Genomic DNA, 19022 nt, shown 5'->3' with positions numbered 1-19022 from the left:
CCTGCAACTAATATAATGTTACATGTCAATTATACTTAAATTTAAAAACAGAAGAAGAAGAAAAGGATGTGTCTGGAGAGGTTTGAGGGAATACATCATGACAGGAACATGAGCCAAATGTAAGAGCTTTGATTAACTACTAAGAGTAATGAGAAGCCCCTGCAGGGTAGTGACATCATCAGTACGTGTGGAAGAAAGAGTCAGGCTGACTTTCAGGCTTCTGACTTGTACACATGGGTAGCTAAGAACCTTCCCTTAAATTAGGAATCACAAGAGAAGGAATGAGTTTTGATGTGGATGCTAAGATACTCATCCTTCAGTAAATATGCGATATTCACATGATGATTCAAGTTGCACATCAAGAGAGATATCTGAACTGAAAATATACACCTGGGTATCAATGACACAGATATGATCATTTCAGTAACACCCTACATGGCAGTGTATAAGAAGAAAGAAAGGTAGACTTAAGGCAGGGCCATAATCAATACCAGTTTGAAAAGGTCAGGGAGAAGAGAAACTGGCAAAGGAAAATGAGAAAGGACAACTGAAAATTAAGAGCATGGGGCCAAATGGATAAAATAAATGCTTTTGTCAAGAGGAGAGGTATGGCCAGTGAATGTGAAAGATTAATAAATTCTAAAAAAAATATCCATTAGTTTAGTATTTGGAAGGTCACTGGTAACTCTGGAGAGAACAATTTTAGTGACATGCTGAGGTTGTAAGTCACACCGCAATAAATGAAGCAAAGAAAAGATATGAAAATGGAAATAATGTAGAAAACTCTTTCCTGAAAACTACTGTAAAATGGAAGATAGAGATATGTCCATATCCAGAGGGAAAACAGGCTCTAAAGAGCTGGCTAGCATAAATATTGAACCGGGGGAATCTCACTAGTGTGAGGGGTTTAAACTGCAGTAAAAACACAGAGATGATAAAGAGATCAAGGTCCAAGAGAAGGAAGTAGAGGGTGACTAACATTTTCTATGGTAACAGTGAGAAAAAAAGGCTAAAGATTTGCAGATGAGAGGTTGGAGTTCCTATACTTTGGCTTTTATTTAACTCTGAAGATTAGTCATGAGTCCCTCATAGAGAGAGCGATGTAGGCAATGTGGAGGTTAGAAGTATAGAGGAGAATAAAGAACGTTTGGAAAAGGAGTAGGAAATAGCTGGCTAGATTCTCAGGCAATCCTGAAGGTCCAGCTGAGGTTAGAGACCTCAGCTCCAATATGTTGTTTGTGTACTTTTCAGTGTTACTCAGCATGAAATTTTACACGAAAAGGCAACAAAGTGAAAACGGGAGGGGACTGCCAGATGGAAAAGAAAGACGACTGAACAACTAGACCGAAGATTCTGGCGAAGTGGAAGAGCAGGCACAGAGCAGGTGAGAAACAGAGCAGTAAAGCTTGAAGAAGCATGGAGTCAACATACAGGGTCGGGTGTTTGTATGAGAAAAACAAATACAGGATGCCATTAGTAGGCTAGTCTCTCAGGCATGGAAGGTTTCTGCTTTTTATTAGCAGAAAATAAGGTTGAAAAGGAAATATGAAGCCTGATTTCAGATGACCAACAATGAAGGACAAAGTTTTCTAATTCTATCAGTTGGTAATTGACTGATGAAAGATGTCTGAGAAGAAAAATGATGTAATCAAACAGCGCACAGTGCTTAAGGAAGATTAAGGTGTGGAGAGAAGACAGACTTGACCAAGGCTGCCACAGCAATGATTTTGTCCAACTAGATACTTACAGTATGAATGGCCAGGGAGGGAAGAGTGAAAGTAACATTAAGGAGAATCAGTTGCACCTGTAAATTCATCCAAGACTGAGACATGAAAAAAATATAATGTATTTATTCCTGTAGTAGTCTTCTTTTACTCTGTCCACAATATTCTCTCAGTTCCTTCTTTTGAGAATCTCTTCAAGTACTCTTGCCCTCACAAAATAAAAGGTGGAGAGTCCACTTGCAGGGTATAAAATCCACACTGGGTCTAAGCAACTAAGAAAATGTTCTTTTTTTTTTTTGATATATCCTGGTAGTAGCCCTCCAAATTTAAACATAGGGGTGAATGGATACTCTTAATAGGCCCAAGCTGTTTTAATACAACATTCAATACTTCATAAATGTACTGTTAAAACACAGTAAATTCTATTTTCTACAACTAGTCAAAGATACCATAAATTATGTAACAAGGTTTCCAAACTTGTAAATAGATCAAATTTCAAAATGCTTTCAAAACCATTTTTTTTGGAACATAGAATTTTTCTAGAGAAATAACACTATAAACAGTGATGAAATTCCTAGGCAAGCTCACACAAACTTATACAACCACTTAATAATAGGTATGATAGCATTTTTTTTGTTCTACAGTGCAAATGTACCCTATTTCAACTACATTTCAATATTTTAAGACAAAACACATTTTTTCAACGGTGTGATTCAAAAAGGAAATATAGAGGCACTGGGAAACATCCATCTCTGCCTCATTTATTCAACAGTTATTAACTGAACATGTACTGGGTACTTTGTACCATCTACATCCTAGGGCTATGGAGATAGACAAATTTGGCAGCTGCCATCAAGAAGCCTGCAGTCTAGTGGAAGATGTTCAGGGGACTAAAAGCGATTGGAGGACTAAAGAGGAAACTGAAGGAATCCTGTGATGAATCACACCACCTCTGGTTACCAGAAGGGAAGTAAGTTGTTTCTTAAAATGCAGGTCTCAAAACACCTACCTCTGGCCAACTCTGAAAATGGCTACCCTGAGCTGAGTCACCATTATCATCCATACCTCTCCTCAACATAGGATTAAAATAAAAATCAACTCTCCAGAGAAGAGAAGCATGAGAAGGGAGAGGGACTGGTTGCAAAGATACTTATCACTCAAACATAGAAACGTTCAGTTTCTTGACACTTCCCTCAAAATCTTTAGCCCTTAGAACTCCCATAGCTCCACCACCCAAGTTTCCACTTTGAAACTTGGATTGCAAGGCTCCCCAGCTTCCCATTCCCCCAGTAAAGTGTAGGGAACTGGAAACTCCCTTGTCTCTCAGAGTACTTGAGGGTCTGCTTCTTGCTAACTGATTTTAAGAGAAGAGGTAAGCTTACCTGTGAACCATTTGGCATGCAGAGAATATTTAAAATGTTAAAATCTTAAAAATATCAAAAATTAAAAATATTACATTATTGAGTAATATCATTTCTGGATTTCCCAGAAGGCAACTCAGAGCTCTACAAATTATAAAGGGAATGACTTTCAAAGTTTGAAACTAGCGCACAAGTAATTTGTCCAACATTACACAGATAGTAAGTGACAGAAGAGGAAGGAATTTCAACCCAGGCAGTCTGCACCTACACTACTAATCACAGCACAAAAGTGCCTACCAGTATCTGGGGGTAACTATTCCTATGTATGGTCACTTACCTTTGATGATATAAAATATCTTCGTCAATTTGTTACATACTACTAGTTCCATAAACTCTTCCTGCAATTAATCTTCATCAATTTAGGCTCTCCTTATCAAGAACTTATTAACATCATCACTATACTCTAAGAATTCATATTATTTTTTAAAAAATTAACATTTATTTATTATTGAGGGACACAGAGAGATACAGCATGAGCATGGGAGGCGCAGAGAGAGGGGGAGACACAGAATCTGAAGCAGGCTCCAGGCTCTGAGCTGTCAGCACAGAGCCCGACGCGGGGCTCGAACTCACAAACTGTGAGATCATGACCTGAGTTGAAGTCAGACGCTTAACCGACTGAGCCACCCAGGCAACCCAAGAATTCATATTATTATATGCCCTTCCTTTAGGTTTTTTGTTTTGTTTTGTTTTTGAAAATCAAATTAGACTCTTCCCAGAATGAATTTTTAGGGATGATCCCACGGTTTCTCCATCAAGAAAAATGCCATTTATTCTTTGTCCTTATTTCTCATACTTGAGCCAGATCTCATGTAATATTTGCTCCTGGAAGGAAAAACTGGTGGTTCTTGTCGAGACTTCTGTTGCTAATAGGAAAGCATCTGTCTTCATTTTCCTTTTAGGTGGTAATGAAAATAAAATTTTATAATGCATCTGTCTACAAGTCTGGGTTAATTACTTCAGTTTATGAAACTGGTTTCAGTTATAATCTTATTATATTCATAACGTTATGAGACATTCAGATAATAAATATGATTATCTTTGGGTCAATAGACCCCAGTAACTCACCAAGATATTTAATAGGCAGATGTTGAGCCAGATTATAGAGGTTCTGTATGAGAAGCATTTCAAAATGATACCCTACTCCTCATGTTTAGCAACAATGTGTTGCTGAGTGAAGAGGAAATCAGGCAAGAAAAGAAGTCATTTGGTCATAATGATGCGTCAGTCAACATTTATGTCATAGATTTTTCTTCCTTGTGGACATAATTGTTAGTTTGGTCAATGCTTCCATATGCTGTTAGTATAGTAATAATAGCATATTGAAGGAATACAAATGGCCAACAATTTGTTGAGATTCAGCACAGATTCATTAAGACAAAGGTCTATGCAAAGAAGACAAACTGACTTCAGAAATTATCTTCTAAGATTATGATCTTATGATCTTACAAGATTAATAAAAGTGTTGATTAAAAAGTGTTTTTTTTTTCCCCTGGGGATCAAGAGGAAGGATCTAGGGAGAAGCTGGCAGTGAATTCCTCTTTAGCCATCATTTCAGTCTCTTTTAGTTTTATTTCATCTTAAAAGAAGATGTCAGTGGAAATATAATTCAAGAACTTAATTAAAATATCCCATAGGAAAAAAAAATAAGCAAAGCATGATTAAAACAAACACAGAAGCAATGAATGTTTTCACATGCTGATTCTGATGGCAAACTAAAGACTGAAATTAATATAGAGTGAGATCTAACTATACATAGCCTCAAATTGTCTTCCTGCTGGTTTCAATATTTCTAACAGTAATTTAAACTTACTGTTGTATCTCTGTCATTAACCACACTCTACATGTGCCCAAAAGATTAAACAGGTTTTCAGATGCCCATCAAGCAGGTCTTGTGGCTGTTGATCAGTTGGCAGACTTGATTGTTGCCCTTGGGACTACTGTAACGTTTTGATATCAAGGCCTATGTCCAGTGACATGCCCCAGTTCTTAACTCTCTTCAAACTATACACAATGGATGTTGTCATTGACTCTCTACACTAATCATGGTGATTCCATCTCTAAGGCCAGGAATTTGGTCAAGGATGGGTAGGTAGGTCCTAAGCACTGTGATTCAATGAGACTTGAGGGGAACTTTGCTCAGTGCTTCTAGGAAAAAAAATCTTCACCCTCCAGAAGGAAGCAATGTTGCTGCCAGCAGCCATCTTTGGATAACAAGTGGAATCAGCTGTAGGATGAAGCCAATAGTGTAGACAGTAGCAAAGTGGAAAGAATAAAAAAAAAAAAAAAAAACGAGGTCTGTTACAATGTTGAATGAATTCATTAGCCCTGAAGCGTTCTTTTCTCTGGCCTTATTATAAGAGATAACATAAGAAGCATTTCAAATTATGGCCTACCAGTAATCTGAATAAAATTTTCTTTTTCTTATGGTTGGAAGTAACTAATACAGCATAAAACTCTAACAAATGTATAAGGAATTAGTAGATAAGTAGGTGGTAATGAATATAAAATTTTATAATGTGTCTGCAAGTCTGAGTTAATCACTTTAAGTTTTCATTTAAATTCCAGTTAACATACAGTATTAGTTTTAAGTGTACAATACAGTGATTCAACACTTTCATACAACAGCCAGTGTTCATCACAACAAGTGCACTCTTTAATCCCCATTCACCTATTTTATCCATCCCCCTCCATCTCCCCTCTGGTAACCATCAGTTTGTTCTCTATAGTTATTAAGAGTCTGTTTTTTGGTTTGCCTTTTTTTACCCTTAGCCTGTTTGTTTTGTTTCTTAAATTCTACATATAAGTGAAATCATATGGTATTGGTCTTTCTCTGACTTATTTCACTTAGCATTATACTCTTTAGCTCCATCTATGTCATTGCAAATGGCAAGATTTCATTATTTTTTATAGCTGAGTAATATTCCTTCTCTTCCTTATCCATTAATCAGTTGATGGACCCTTGGGTTGTTTCCATAATTTGGCTATTATAGATAGCCTGTGTTTATAGCAGCATTATCTACAGAGTTCATCATGTTAATTTAAAAAATTGGTTTCAGTGATTTTATTATATTCAGGATATCAGGAGGCAATAAAATATGATTATCATAGGTTCAGCAAACCCTGGTGGCTCACTGGGAGATATGAGAGCAGAGCGAGGACTAGTTTCACTCTAGCTAAGTGACTCACGTCTAACATCAGTACACTATCCCTAACTGTGCCTTAATTGCAAACTACCAGATGCCATGGACTTTCAATATGACTTGTAATAATCAAAATGCCATTCATAAAATCTTCCTGTGCAAATGTACTCTACTCTCACGTGTGGATTTTGTGAGCTTCTTGGCAATGAGAATCATTTTATATCTATTTTTCTACTCCCACAGCAACTTTAACCATGCTCAGCAAAAAGATGCCTAATTACTTACTCTTTCTTCAAACACAAACAGCATACTTCTATTCATTCGTGTTTTTCTTATTCACTCTTTTTTCTCCCCCTTTCCCTCCTCTTAACCTAAGAACATTATTAGCATTTCCCTTCCCGACAAAATTGTTCTTTGACCCCATCTAAGATGCTCTTTATTCCTTTGAAATTCTAATCTGTTAAACCCTTGGAAAGACAGCTCTACTCTCTTAACATCCTTTTTAAAGATACTTAATCTTCTACTGATGTATCTGATACAATAAAATCCTCAGGGGGCCTGGGTGGCTCAGTTGGTTAAGAGTCTGACTCTTGATGTCGGCTCAGGTCACGATCTCATGGTTCATGAGATCGAACCCCGAGTGGGGCTCTGCACTGACAGCACGGAGTCTGCCTGGGATTCTCTCTCCCCCTCTTTCTCTACCCCTCCCCTGCTTGAGCTTGCATGAGCATGCTCTCTTGCTCTCAAATAAATAAACGAAATAAAGCAAAATCCTCTATCAAGTCCATTCAATATCCTCATGAAAATATCTAATGATAACATTGCTGGTTTTGTCTTCTTAGCCCAGTTTCACAGCCTCTTTCTCCTGCCCTGGCTTTCTCCAGTCCCTCTGAGAAGGAACTCCATGCCTCCTTTGCTGGGTCTTCTTCCCTCCTTAACTACTGACCCTTTGTACTGTTTTTTCTTCTTCTATCTATGCCCTTCCCTTCCAGCTCTCGCATGGAAGAGAACCTGTAGTGAGAACCTGCTAATTTGGAGCTCCAACACTGACCAATTCTCTGGACTCAGCCTGTGCATTTATCTGTTCTCTGGATAGCTTCACTCAGATACCCCACAATCATTACCTTCCCAAAGAAAATAATTCACCTCCATCTTCTAGACTCTTCTTCCCCTCCTTTATTTTTTATTTTGGCTAACGACAAAATTACTTACCTGAACTGGACACCTTGGCTTTTTCTAATGGATTTTTTACTTTCTCACCTCCAACATCAAACTAATCACTGCAACTGAAAATTTCTACTGAGGAGCCCCTCAACTACTTCTTCCTTTAGAATTCCTTAATCCCTGCCTTAGTCCATCTCATTATTTCACATGAGAATGGCTGTAGGGTTTTTTCCCCGTTTTTTCCTACCACAAACTTGTTTTTTCCCCAATACAGAGATACTAATATGCTGCTCTGTTATTTTCTTCGATGGTTTTCTGAAGTTATAGAACAAGATTCAACTTCTTGGGATGGCTTTAGGTATCTTAAAACTTAATCCTTAACCCCTTTTCCCCCAGTTACATTTCCACACATCCCACTAATGTGCTTCCTCCTCAACTGTGCTAGATTACCTCCTCCATATGCTACCACAACCCCATGCCTTTGCTTATGGTATTACTTCTGCCTACCACTTCATTTCTCTGATATACTGTTTGTAATGATCAAGATCCAACATTCAAACATAAAACATTTTAGCCTCATTCCCAAACTGACACCAAATTAATCACTTCAGCCTCAAAGCCTCTGTAGCACTCTTTCCCAACATCTATTATCATATTGCACTACTGCTAACTGTTTGTGAATAAATTCCTTGCCAGATTGTGAATTTGAGGGCAAGGATGATTTTTATTAATTTTTATAATCTTAGCACTCAGCATGCTGTAAGAACTCCAAAAACATAATTATTAAATGAATTCTGCCTTCTAACACAATATGTTAGTCTAACAAATGGTTCTCAAAAGTTTGTAGGCTCTCAGTCATACTAATCGGTCCAAAAAGTGTGCCTTTGCCTGGTCCTTACAGTCAAACAACATCCCCTTCATGTTCTTACAACCTCCTACTGAGTACCACGTTACTTAAGGCAATGGCCTAAGTGCTCAAGTGACTGGCAAACGTAGATTCCCAGGAGCCAGGAACAAAAAGAGAGTGCTGAAGAAAGGAGAGGCTGTATGTTTGAACTTCCTTTGGATGCCCTCGCTGATTTTCCTTAGTCCCTGATGATGGGACACACTGCTTATTTCCAGGGCTCCTGTTTGTGGTTAGCACTCAAGCATACGTGCACACTTGGCAGAAAGTGGTTTGTTTGTGATAATTTACAATACAGTCACATTATCAGAAAATTCTAGAACACAGAAGGGAAACAGAAGACTGAAAAAATTCGGACGCGTTGCTAAAAGAGTTTTATATACTATTCCTATATACTGTCTATGGCCATATACAATGTTTAAATTTATTGAGTGCAGGCTGATCATCAGTTCTTCTGAAGAGATAATTCTGGAGACCTACAGTTAATCTATCTGCTTTCTCAAAATGAATATACTAACTTTTGAGCTTTCCACTGTCATCAGCACATATCACCCCATATGCTCTTTGAGACAACATTCTTTCTTTCTTCAGATTTACAAAATTTTAAAAAGCCTCTTAAATCAAATCTTTAAATAGATGAGATTTACCACCTTTCCACAATATGACCTACCCAAGATGCTGAATGATTGCCATTCTGCTCGGGAGACATACTGGTATCCGTTCTGAGATTTTAGCCATAAACTGTAAATACTATGTTGAAAATTATGTTTGTCATGAAGAAATTATTGTGGTAAGAATTTCTTGCTGACGAGTTATGATAGGGAATATTAGAAAGGAGCAGCTGGGAAGAAAGAGCTTGTTTGTTGCAACTCAAATATTCCTAAACTTGCCAACTCGTTCTCAAAAGAAGCTGGCAGAAAAAGCCCTGACATTGAGAAGGACACGTTAAGCTGACGGCAAGATGACAGTAATCATTAAGATCATGTGTCTCTTTACTCTGAAAGTATATGTTGTAAGCGAACTTTTGATACTAGAGTCTTCTCAGCCTATATAAACCCCACCTTTTTGGAAACACCCCAGTCTCTCCCTTGCTAGAGTACCTCTTACTCCCTTGCTAGAATGCCTCTTTAATCCCATATTCTTCCCCCAATCTCCACACCCCTGTTAACTACCAACCAATTTTTCTACCAACCTTTTTGAAAGAACAGTTAGTATTCACAGTCTTCATTTTCTAATTTTCCATTTAGATCCCATCCCACTGAGCTGGTCTTCTAGAATCAAGACTGTAATTGCTCTTGCCATCCCAGTGGGTTTTAATTGACAAATCCAAAGTATACTTTCCAGATCCTGCATTACTGGACTTCTCCATTTACAGTATTGGTGGCATGCATTTTCTGGAAACCTCATTTCCTTCAACTCCCATGATATCATGTCCTTCTAGTTCTTTTCCTATCTCTCTGAACAGTTCACTTATCTCCTGGATTTTTTGTCCTCCTCCTTCCCGATCCTTCAACATTTTAAAACCCATTTCCATAGGTTTCCTCTCTTAGCCCACTGCTCTTCTCTATTCTATAGACACTCCCTAAATTTGTTCACAAGCTCTCATGAAATCCGTATATTCTTTTCTAGTTAATAACACCTAAACCATCTCTGCCCAAAACTTCTCTGTCCAGTGCCTCTGCTGTCACTGGACCCCCTGGAGACTCCATGGCTCCTCAGAGCCTAGCACCCACACCTCACCTACCAACTTTCCTAATCTGCTTATTTGACTCTAGGATCTCAGTCGCTGCTTCAATTCCCCCTGCCCCAAATCATTCACCCTTATCTCCAAAGCCTTAAGTCCCCTTCCTCAACTTCATCTCATTAATCACTGAGCCTTGGCATTTTTACCTGCTATATGGCTTGCTACTCTATTTCACTCTTAAAAAGAGTATTCACTGTATTTTACTGCTCCAAAAGTACTTAATTACTTATGTTTTCCACATGCTAGTTTTTAATCATACATCTTGGTAAAGGTATTTACTTCCTCAATACCCCCTGCCCTCCATCTCTCACCACCACCTTCCTTTGGTTTATTCCTTAAAAAAAAATTTTTAATGTTTATGTATTTTTGACAGAGAGAGAGAGAGAGAGAGAGGGATAGTGACCACATGAGTGGGGGAGGGGCAGAGAGAGAGAGAGGGAGACACAGAATCTGGAGCAGGCTCCAGACAGGGCTCGAACTTACGGACCACAAGATCATGACCTGAGCCGAAGTCAGACACTCATATGACTGAGCCACCCAGGTGCCCCTGGTTTATTCCTACTATTCCATTACTACTTCATTCTTCCAAAAACACTTTTTCTGACTCCCCACTTTACACCAAACTGGGGTAGATACCCATCACCTGTACTCCTATATCACCCTAATTATGTATCAATCACTGCCCTGAAATTGGAATGCTTTGTTTGCATACCTGTCTTCATCACTTGACTTTATTTAACTTTTTTATTTCCAGTGCTTATTCCAGGGTGTGCAACTCATTAGGTGCATACAAAATGCTTATTAGCAAGTTATTAGTTGCATTTATTTATTCACTGATTTATTCGCCCAGGTAGACTTTCTATATTTTTAAGATTTATTTATTTATTCATTTATTTATTTATTGAGACAGAAAGAGAGAGATATCAAGCGAGTGTATGTGTGTGAGCAGTGGAGCAGCAGAGAGAGAGAATCCCAAACAGGCTCCATGCTCAGCACAGAACTAAACCCGGTGCTAAATCTCACAACTGTGAGATCATGACCTGAGCCAAAATCAACAGTTGGATGCTTAATGGACTGAGCCACCCAGGCGCCCCTGCCTAGGTAGACTTTTCTAGTTCAAAAGCAAAAACAGAAAAGCCAGCGTGTTATAATGTTTGGCAATGATATTTCTCAAGAAAAGTGAGTACACTAGCATTATGGTTTATCAGCCTCTCACGAGAGAAGTTAAAATTCATAAGTTCTTTGAAACCTCGATTATCTGGGTGAATTTAGTAGAAAAATAACATCTCTACCAGCCCCTTGGCAAGACTCATGACACTCAGCCTAGCACAGCCTGTCATCATCACTGCCTCTGATTCCTTAACAAAGCACAGGTCTTGGCCATTTGCCTCAAGCATGGGAAGGTTATACCTGTGCGTCAGAATGAAGCTGTTCCTGTAGCTACTCCTTTGTGAAATGGAATTGCGTTTTGGATTATGGCACCAGCAATGAGATACCAGACCCTACAAACTCTACACTAACTGCTTCTGACTGAGAAATGGTGTTATTAAAATAAGAGTAGATGGTGGTTTGACTCTAATGTAAGTTGACAACTGGCTATTCAATTCTTTTCTATGACACGCCATTCAAAACAGTGAAATCTACATATGGTTTTATATTGTCTTGAACTGTAGCACTGTCCAATATATGCAATATACCATATTACTGCCCAATCAGAAACCTACTTCATGAAAAAAGGAGATAAAATGTTTACAGAACATTATGTCTCTATAGTTGAGAAATAAATGAATCATAGGCTTGCTGTTTTAGGACTTTGTGGGGACAAGCATAATCTGGTAAAAATGACTATCACCTGAAGTTATATTCAGGCACATATTGTTTTAATTCTGGTAACGCTCAGGCAAAACTCTAGCATTTTAGATAGGTGGCAATGAATAATGGCCATTGTAGTATCAACAGTAGCAATACTTATGCCTCGTACAAGTGCTCTGTACTTTCTGAGTGGACAGTTAGGACACACAAAGTAGGACACTGCTATTAACACGACAGCTGTCCTAGAGTTTATTCTCAGGGAAACAGGAACACGGTGTGTAATAGATCTACCGTTGCCTGCATGCTCTTGAGATTTACATCCAAGTACACTCTGTGTGAAATATGTATTTATGAATACGTTTCTCATCTTGATTCCATCTGTAAAACACCTTGGTGCTGCCTGGGGTTGGGAGTGGGTGATTTATATTTATATCCCATCTCTTTTTAATTCCCATCATCCTGCCCATTTTGGTCGTGTTTCCTGATACCATCTTTCTCCTAAGAGGTATTCTTTGATGTTGGTGTTATGTTCCTTGCTCCTGACCTCAAGCCACCTCTCAGATCTGGATCTATTCAGGAATATAAGACACTGGTCATGCCACTACATGGGCCCCTGCCCCTAAGGATGAGAGGGAAAAAGGAATCAGAGGAAACTGCAAGGTTTTGTATGAAACCTTCATAATCTTCATCATCATCTCCTACATCTCCCTAGATCCTAAATCGGAACCAGAAAGTGAAATTAAAATAAGATGAACACACTCCCCACAATTCCACTCTCATAGTTAATATTTGGAAAATATTTCATGGCTGACCCTGTATATGTATTTGGAGCATGGAACGGTAACAGTGACTGGACTGGTTTCATTGGCAGCATAACAGGGCACATAGAAACCTCTCTAGGTCTGTCCATCACTGAGCCAGTAGTCTTGACATCTGCATCATGTGTTGCCACTGACAAAAGGGCGGAAGATTTTTGACCAAATTGAGGTGATCAGTCCCATTGTAAGTACTCTGTTATCACTGCCAGTGTGGGCCTAAGACTGAAACTAGGTAATACAAATAGCTAATTTTTTAAGCCTTCCTTGTCCCTTGCCTCCAATTCCCTTGGTATATAAGCTGCTTTTCCTTTCAGCACAACACAAAGACCTATTGCCATCAAAACAGCGCATCATATCATTCACCTGAGGTAAGAAGGAGGAAGTGACCTGGGTAACACAGCTCCGTCTTCAAATATCAACTCATTTTGGTATTTGTGGTAACAAGTAATATGAGTGATAGCAAACAAAGATAAAAACTTTTCTGGTATAAGTACCTTATCTCTTCTGTCATTCTCAAATTAGCTGTGGAAATCAACGCATCCAATTACCTGTCCCAGAAATAGGTACGTCATTTTAAAATGTAGTTGACAATCCAGTGAATTAAAATTTTCAGAAATTCTAGGCATGAAAATTAAGTAAAACATGAAATTTTCTGGCAGTGGGAGGAATGGAGTATGAAGGGAACAGGTCAGCCTGGCTCAAGAGAGTGGCCTGGAGTCAGTTTCTGAGCACAGTCCCTGGTATTTCAAAGCCTCTTGCTTCTATGCATGGACGCACAGATTTTCTAAAAGTTCATTTTTCCTTTCTTGTCCCTCCAAATGGTGTGGGGATGACAGGCAGCACAGGGCAAGATGGTGATGCTAAAGCTGTTTGTACATATGCACAGGTCTATTTCCATTAGGTATTTTTTTGTCCTGGGATAAATCCGCAAAACCTGGGTTTTTTCCTAGAGCTCATTATTGCCATTTTTAACCCTTCAGGTGCTGCTGAGTGTGCTTCCAAAGCTGTCAGGATCCACAAAAGACCTTCTGCAGAGAATATTTCTGAATGATCACATTATAGTCCTAATTGAAGCTGCGTAATTCATAGCCCTCTGAAGCTGACAGTGAAATACGCCATTCTCTGAGCATGTGTCCCTTATCAGAGCCACTTAAGGTAACAACATCCTACAAAAGGCTCTCTGGGTCTCCGAAGGTACAGAGCCCTCATTACTCCTACAGTTAGGGAAAGCTTTGGACCACTTCTGGGAATGCAAATGAATGAAACCCCATGTGACAGCTGTAATAAAAGGCTCCTGTCTTTTTGCAAAACATTCAAATGCCATCTGGCAATTTCGTTGACGTCAGCAGGCACAGAAAAACAACTGCCCCCACTGCCTTCTTCATCATTCCCTTCCACCCCCAACTTTTCTCTCCCCTCCTCTCTGGCAAAAAGCTCTGACTTTCAGTTGTGGAGGACAGGAGCAGAGTAGCCATTTTAAAAGATTTTTCTCTATTTCTTCTCTGCTCCGTTTTAAGAACCGGCTTTAGCATCCGAGCAACAGTGCCATTTGGCCCCGGCTCTCCAAATTCCAGTCAAAGGTTGTATAGATCATTACATTAAAAAGAAAATTTAAAGTCTTTTCTATTTGTGTTTTAGGACTTGAAGTACATTTATTCCAAGACTAGAGGTGTTAAAGAAAACTATTAACGTGACTTGTGATTCCACACATGCTCTCTTTGATCCCTGTAAATAAACACCCAGTGTTACAGAGAATAAGTCTGCAGCCTTAGGCTGAATGCAATGGCTTGAGAGCTTACATATCTGCACACATCTTTTAATAGTTCACTAGAAACTTGGATGGACAGAATTTTTTTCAATGTTGAAATCATATGATATAGTTATCAAGCTATTTTGCCTTAGATATAACTCCAAGAAACACATATTTTTCTAAATTATTGAAAAAAAGCAAATAAGTCAACTGAATGTTTGCACCTCATCAAAGAAACAGAATCATAAAAGAGACACCCATCCAATACAAATCCTTTCCAGAAGTCCTAATTAGAACAAAACAAAAAAACCAACTCTAATATTTACACATAGTGTAAAGGAGAATACACATTTTAAATTATTATTGCCTATTATGATTTTTTTACTTAAAAGGGAGAAGTTGAATACTCACAATACCCAGTCTGTTCCTGGAAATGGGCAAGTACTATCAACCATAAAGAGTAAACTGGTCTCATTAAAAGCCAATTAATCAGCTCCTTTTTAGGCTCCCAACACATTATTTCTCAAGGTAAAAGCATACACATTTGACTCAGATAATTTTATCCAAATCCTGGTACATTTCACTTACTTAGGCAGACCTTTATCAAAGGTAAACAATTTTGAAAAAATAATTTTATATATTAAGGATAAGTCTATTAATTAAGATTAACCAATCTTGGTATTGCTTAGAGACATTGCTATGGACCTCGTTCTTCACCTTTCCTAAAAGTTTTGCTTTTTTACTTTTTAAAAAATTTTAAACATCTAATATTGAAAAGAACTTTTAATATCCTTATTTTCCAGTTATAACTTCTGATGAAAATACATTCATCCTCTAAGTTAGGTGAGTGATTATGAAGTACAGATAGGACTATGTGTGCTCTGGGCTGACTTTTTTTTCAAGAGTTCCCTCTTATGTATTAAACTTTCTACCCTGTTTCAACTCACTGGAGGAATAGGATACAGTTCCAATAGTAGAAAGAGCAAAGTTAGTGATGTACGCATGGTGGTCGGGGTGCAGGGAGAAGAAATAATGGGAGGGATGTAGAATTTGAAAGTCTTCACCCACTAACTCTAAAAGGGAACATGGCATATCCAAAATGAGGCCTTGTGTGACTGAGCTCTTACTCTCCCTCTCATTTTCAACTCGACTCTTGCCACTCTTTTTCTTTCTATAAAATATTTCTGGTTTGTTCTTCTGAGCAGGCTGTTGCAGGCTTCTGGATTATGTTGTTTCCTCTACACAGAAGACGTATCTTCTCAAGTCTTTCTGCTCATCTTTTAAGCTTTAGTTTAGCAATTCCTGTCCTCCAGAAGGCCTCTGCTGACCCTTTTCCAGAAGTTTTTTGAAAATGACCTGTGCACACATCCTCAAGTTAATTTCAACACTTGATGGTGCATGTCTATTTTTGCATGACACTGTGAACTCTCTCCACTGTAGGGAGAGTATTATTCATCTTTGCGTCTTCAGTGCCTAGCATGGTATTAAGTGTTCAAGGGATGGCTATGGAAGTAATGAAAGAAAGGAAAGAAGGCAGAACAAGTGCAGCAAAGAAAAAAAAAAGAATTCAAAAGACAACTTTTTTATAGCTAGAGAAAACCAGCTAGGACTTACTGCAGATTTATTATGTGCCTAGTAACATGCTAGGTATTTTCACACATTATCCATTTTAATAACAAAACAAAAACCTGATAAGTGGGAATTGTTATTACCATTTACACAAGAAGAATCTGATTCAGAGAGATTCTGTAAACTACCAAAAGGCCCATCAACTGGCAAAAGGTGGTGGCAGGATGGAAGGCAGGTATGCTGATCCTGTAGCTTTACAAGATATTTAATACCTTGTGTTGTGTTACTTTAAGGCAGAAGGGAGAATGGGAAAGAGAAGGCAAGGGAATGAATACCCTGTTATTGAAGTTGAGGTGAATCTTGCAAAGTCTAAGAATAAATCCATTAGGGCCTAAGATAAAACTCAACAAGGTACATTTGGAAAATACCAACTTGGGGCGAAGCCTAAACTATGCTTCAGTTCCAGGACTCCATCTGGATTTCTCACAGCTTCCTGGAACAAAAGGTCATTAGCAGCTGCTGATTTAGAGGCAACATCTTCACTCAACGTATAAACTAAGCAAGTTTTTAAAAAACACCAGTCACTTGATAACTACTGTTTTTTATGAGCTCTATGTATTGGGTTAAGAATGGAAAATAAAAAACTCAGAAGGCCCTGGCAGAATCAGGCAAGGGAAAATATCAGTTTGGTAAATGAAGAGAGAATAAGAACAAGGAATTATTAGATTTGTACCTTAAAACGTTTAATAATCAGCAAAAATATCTAACATCCCTTCTAGAAAGTATTAAATAAAGCAGAGAAGCAAAGAATGTGCTGAGTGCCTTACCTAATCATAACTGTCTTTAAGTGGAAACTATTTTTCTTCTAATAAAATAGAGAAATCAAGAGAACAGACTCTAAAACTGTCCAGAAAACAGTTAACACGTTTTCAGAGGAAGAGAAGCAAGGACACAAAAGATAAAAATCACCAGAAAAAAGAAGATACTCAAAATTTTAATGGCACACTTGAGACAGATCCATTAGACAGAACAAGCTTTGTCTTGTCTAAGACCTAGCCCGAGTTTGAGTCAACGTAAGACATAAAACATCTCATATTCATAATAGTGCTTTGGGGAGTTACTCCTAGGACTGTAATGTAAAAAAGGACAAGAAAACTTATACAACAGTCTTATAATCAGTTTCTAAAAAAAAAAAAAGGATATTTTAATCAAGTGTCTGGCATTACTATGTCAAGTCAGGATTACTGGTTGCTACCATGGAACAATCAGTATGTGTAAAGCCTGTCAAGGTGAAGTAGAAGGTCCTGATATTGGGCAATGATGCTGTTAAACCTTAGCTAGATGGAAACATTCTAGAGAGATAAGAAACTTAAAGGCATCACATTCAAATGGCAATAATTTTTTAATGTTTATTAATTTTGAGAGAGAGTGTGAGTAGGGGAGGGGCATAGAGAGAGGGAGAGAGAATCCCAAGCAGGCCCTGCACTGTGAGTGTAGAGCCCAATGTGGGGCTCGAACCCATGAAAGGTGAGATCATGACCTGAGCCAAAACCAAGAGTCAGACACTTAACCAACAGAACCACCCAGGTGCTCCTTATGGCAGTAATTTTATGGTCCACTCCCTTTGATCAACAATTTGGGATTGCAAGTCATGTAATATACTACTTAATACAGTTTCCTGGGCAACTGACCAATGTCTATAATTCACCAATCACACTAACATTTGACTTTTGAGTTGATAACATATCATCCCACCCAAATGTGAATCTCTAATGACCTAGTATTTCCGAGTTTGATTTTGTAGGTTACCTCACAAAAAAATTGAGAGCATCGAGGGTCATACTTTTGACAACGGACACTGCCCATCTGTGTGACTGCTAAACAAGAGCACCCAGTCTTTCTTGGGATCCTTTTTGTTGAAAGTAACGAGGACTTCACCACTTCACAAAGCAGTCTTTCTAAACTGGAAGGCTGTAGTCATTAGAGGATGTTTCTGAATCTGGGCTGAAACTGGCCTTTGCCAATCAGCTCTTGTTCTGTCCTCATCAAACCTCTTCTGGGGGTGCCTGGGTGGCACAGCTGGTTAAGCATCTGACTTTGGCTCAGGTCATGATCTCGCCATTCACGAGTTCGGGCCCCACATCAGGCTCTGTGCTGACAGCTCAGAGCCTGGAGCCTGCTTCAGATTCTGTGTCTCCCTCTCTCTCTGTTCCTCCATCACTCATGCTCTGTGTCTCTCAAAAATAAATAAACATTAAAAAAAATGTAATAAAAAAAAACCTCTTCTGTACCCAAAGCTCTCCACAGAAACTAAGTGTCACTCCTGTTCTATATTATACTAGAATTAATACGTATCTCACTCCATCTGTGTTTTCTCCTATTTGTAGACTATAAAAATGAAAGCTGGTTTTTTTGTAGGAACATTAGTAGTTTCTTAATTTCATTGATCAAGAAAAAAAAAGTGAACAAATATCATAGTGGGAAATTGAATAAAAATTACCACTTACTAAGGGCTTATTTTATGCCTGCGACTAATTTAACACTTGATATAACTTTGCCATTTAGTCCTCATATCACCTTGGCAAGAAGGTGCTAACATTATACATATTTTACAGAGGAGTTGGTAGAGTTAAAGTAACCTGCTCAAGGGCATACACGTAATAAGTAAGGGGCAGGGGTTGATTCCAGGCAGTCTCTGACTCCATGAAATTGGAAAGAGTCTTTGCTCTCTTCACCATTATCCTCTATACTGTTCCCCTTAGTGAAATCCAACTAAAAGAGATTCTTAACCAATCTCTCATTCTAGATGAAATGACTTGTAGGAATTATAGTAAGGTAAATAAAGCAACTCCTTGAGGGCAATCTAGAAATCAGTGGAAAAATTATCTATCTATACTTAGTGCTTCCCTAAATCACAACTATTTATTTACGGAGAGCACAGAAAATATAGGAGATTAAAAAATATTTTCTATA

The 19022-nt window shown here is 38.4% G+C and overlaps 1 protein-coding gene across 1 annotated transcript in view; it reads right to left on the bottom strand.

Moving 5' to 3' along the window:
• PDE3A (phosphodiesterase 3A) overlaps positions 1–19022 on the bottom strand; it is a 310780-nt gene that overhangs the window by 73787 nt on the left and 217971 nt on the right. The gene's annotated exons all lie outside the window — the stretch shown is intronic.

Source organism: Lynx rufus, unplaced genomic scaffold, assembly GCF_022079265.1.
Source record: "Lynx rufus isolate CCGP_SWC_20201006 ecotype Redwood Valley unplaced genomic scaffold, mLynRuf1.p SCAF_7, whole genome shotgun sequence".
In the NCBI taxonomy this organism is placed as follows: domain Eukaryota; kingdom Metazoa; phylum Chordata; class Mammalia; order Carnivora; family Felidae; genus Lynx; species Lynx rufus.
The sequence above is the reverse complement of the archived record's forward strand: the minus strand, read 5'-3'. Positions and strand labels throughout refer to the sequence as shown.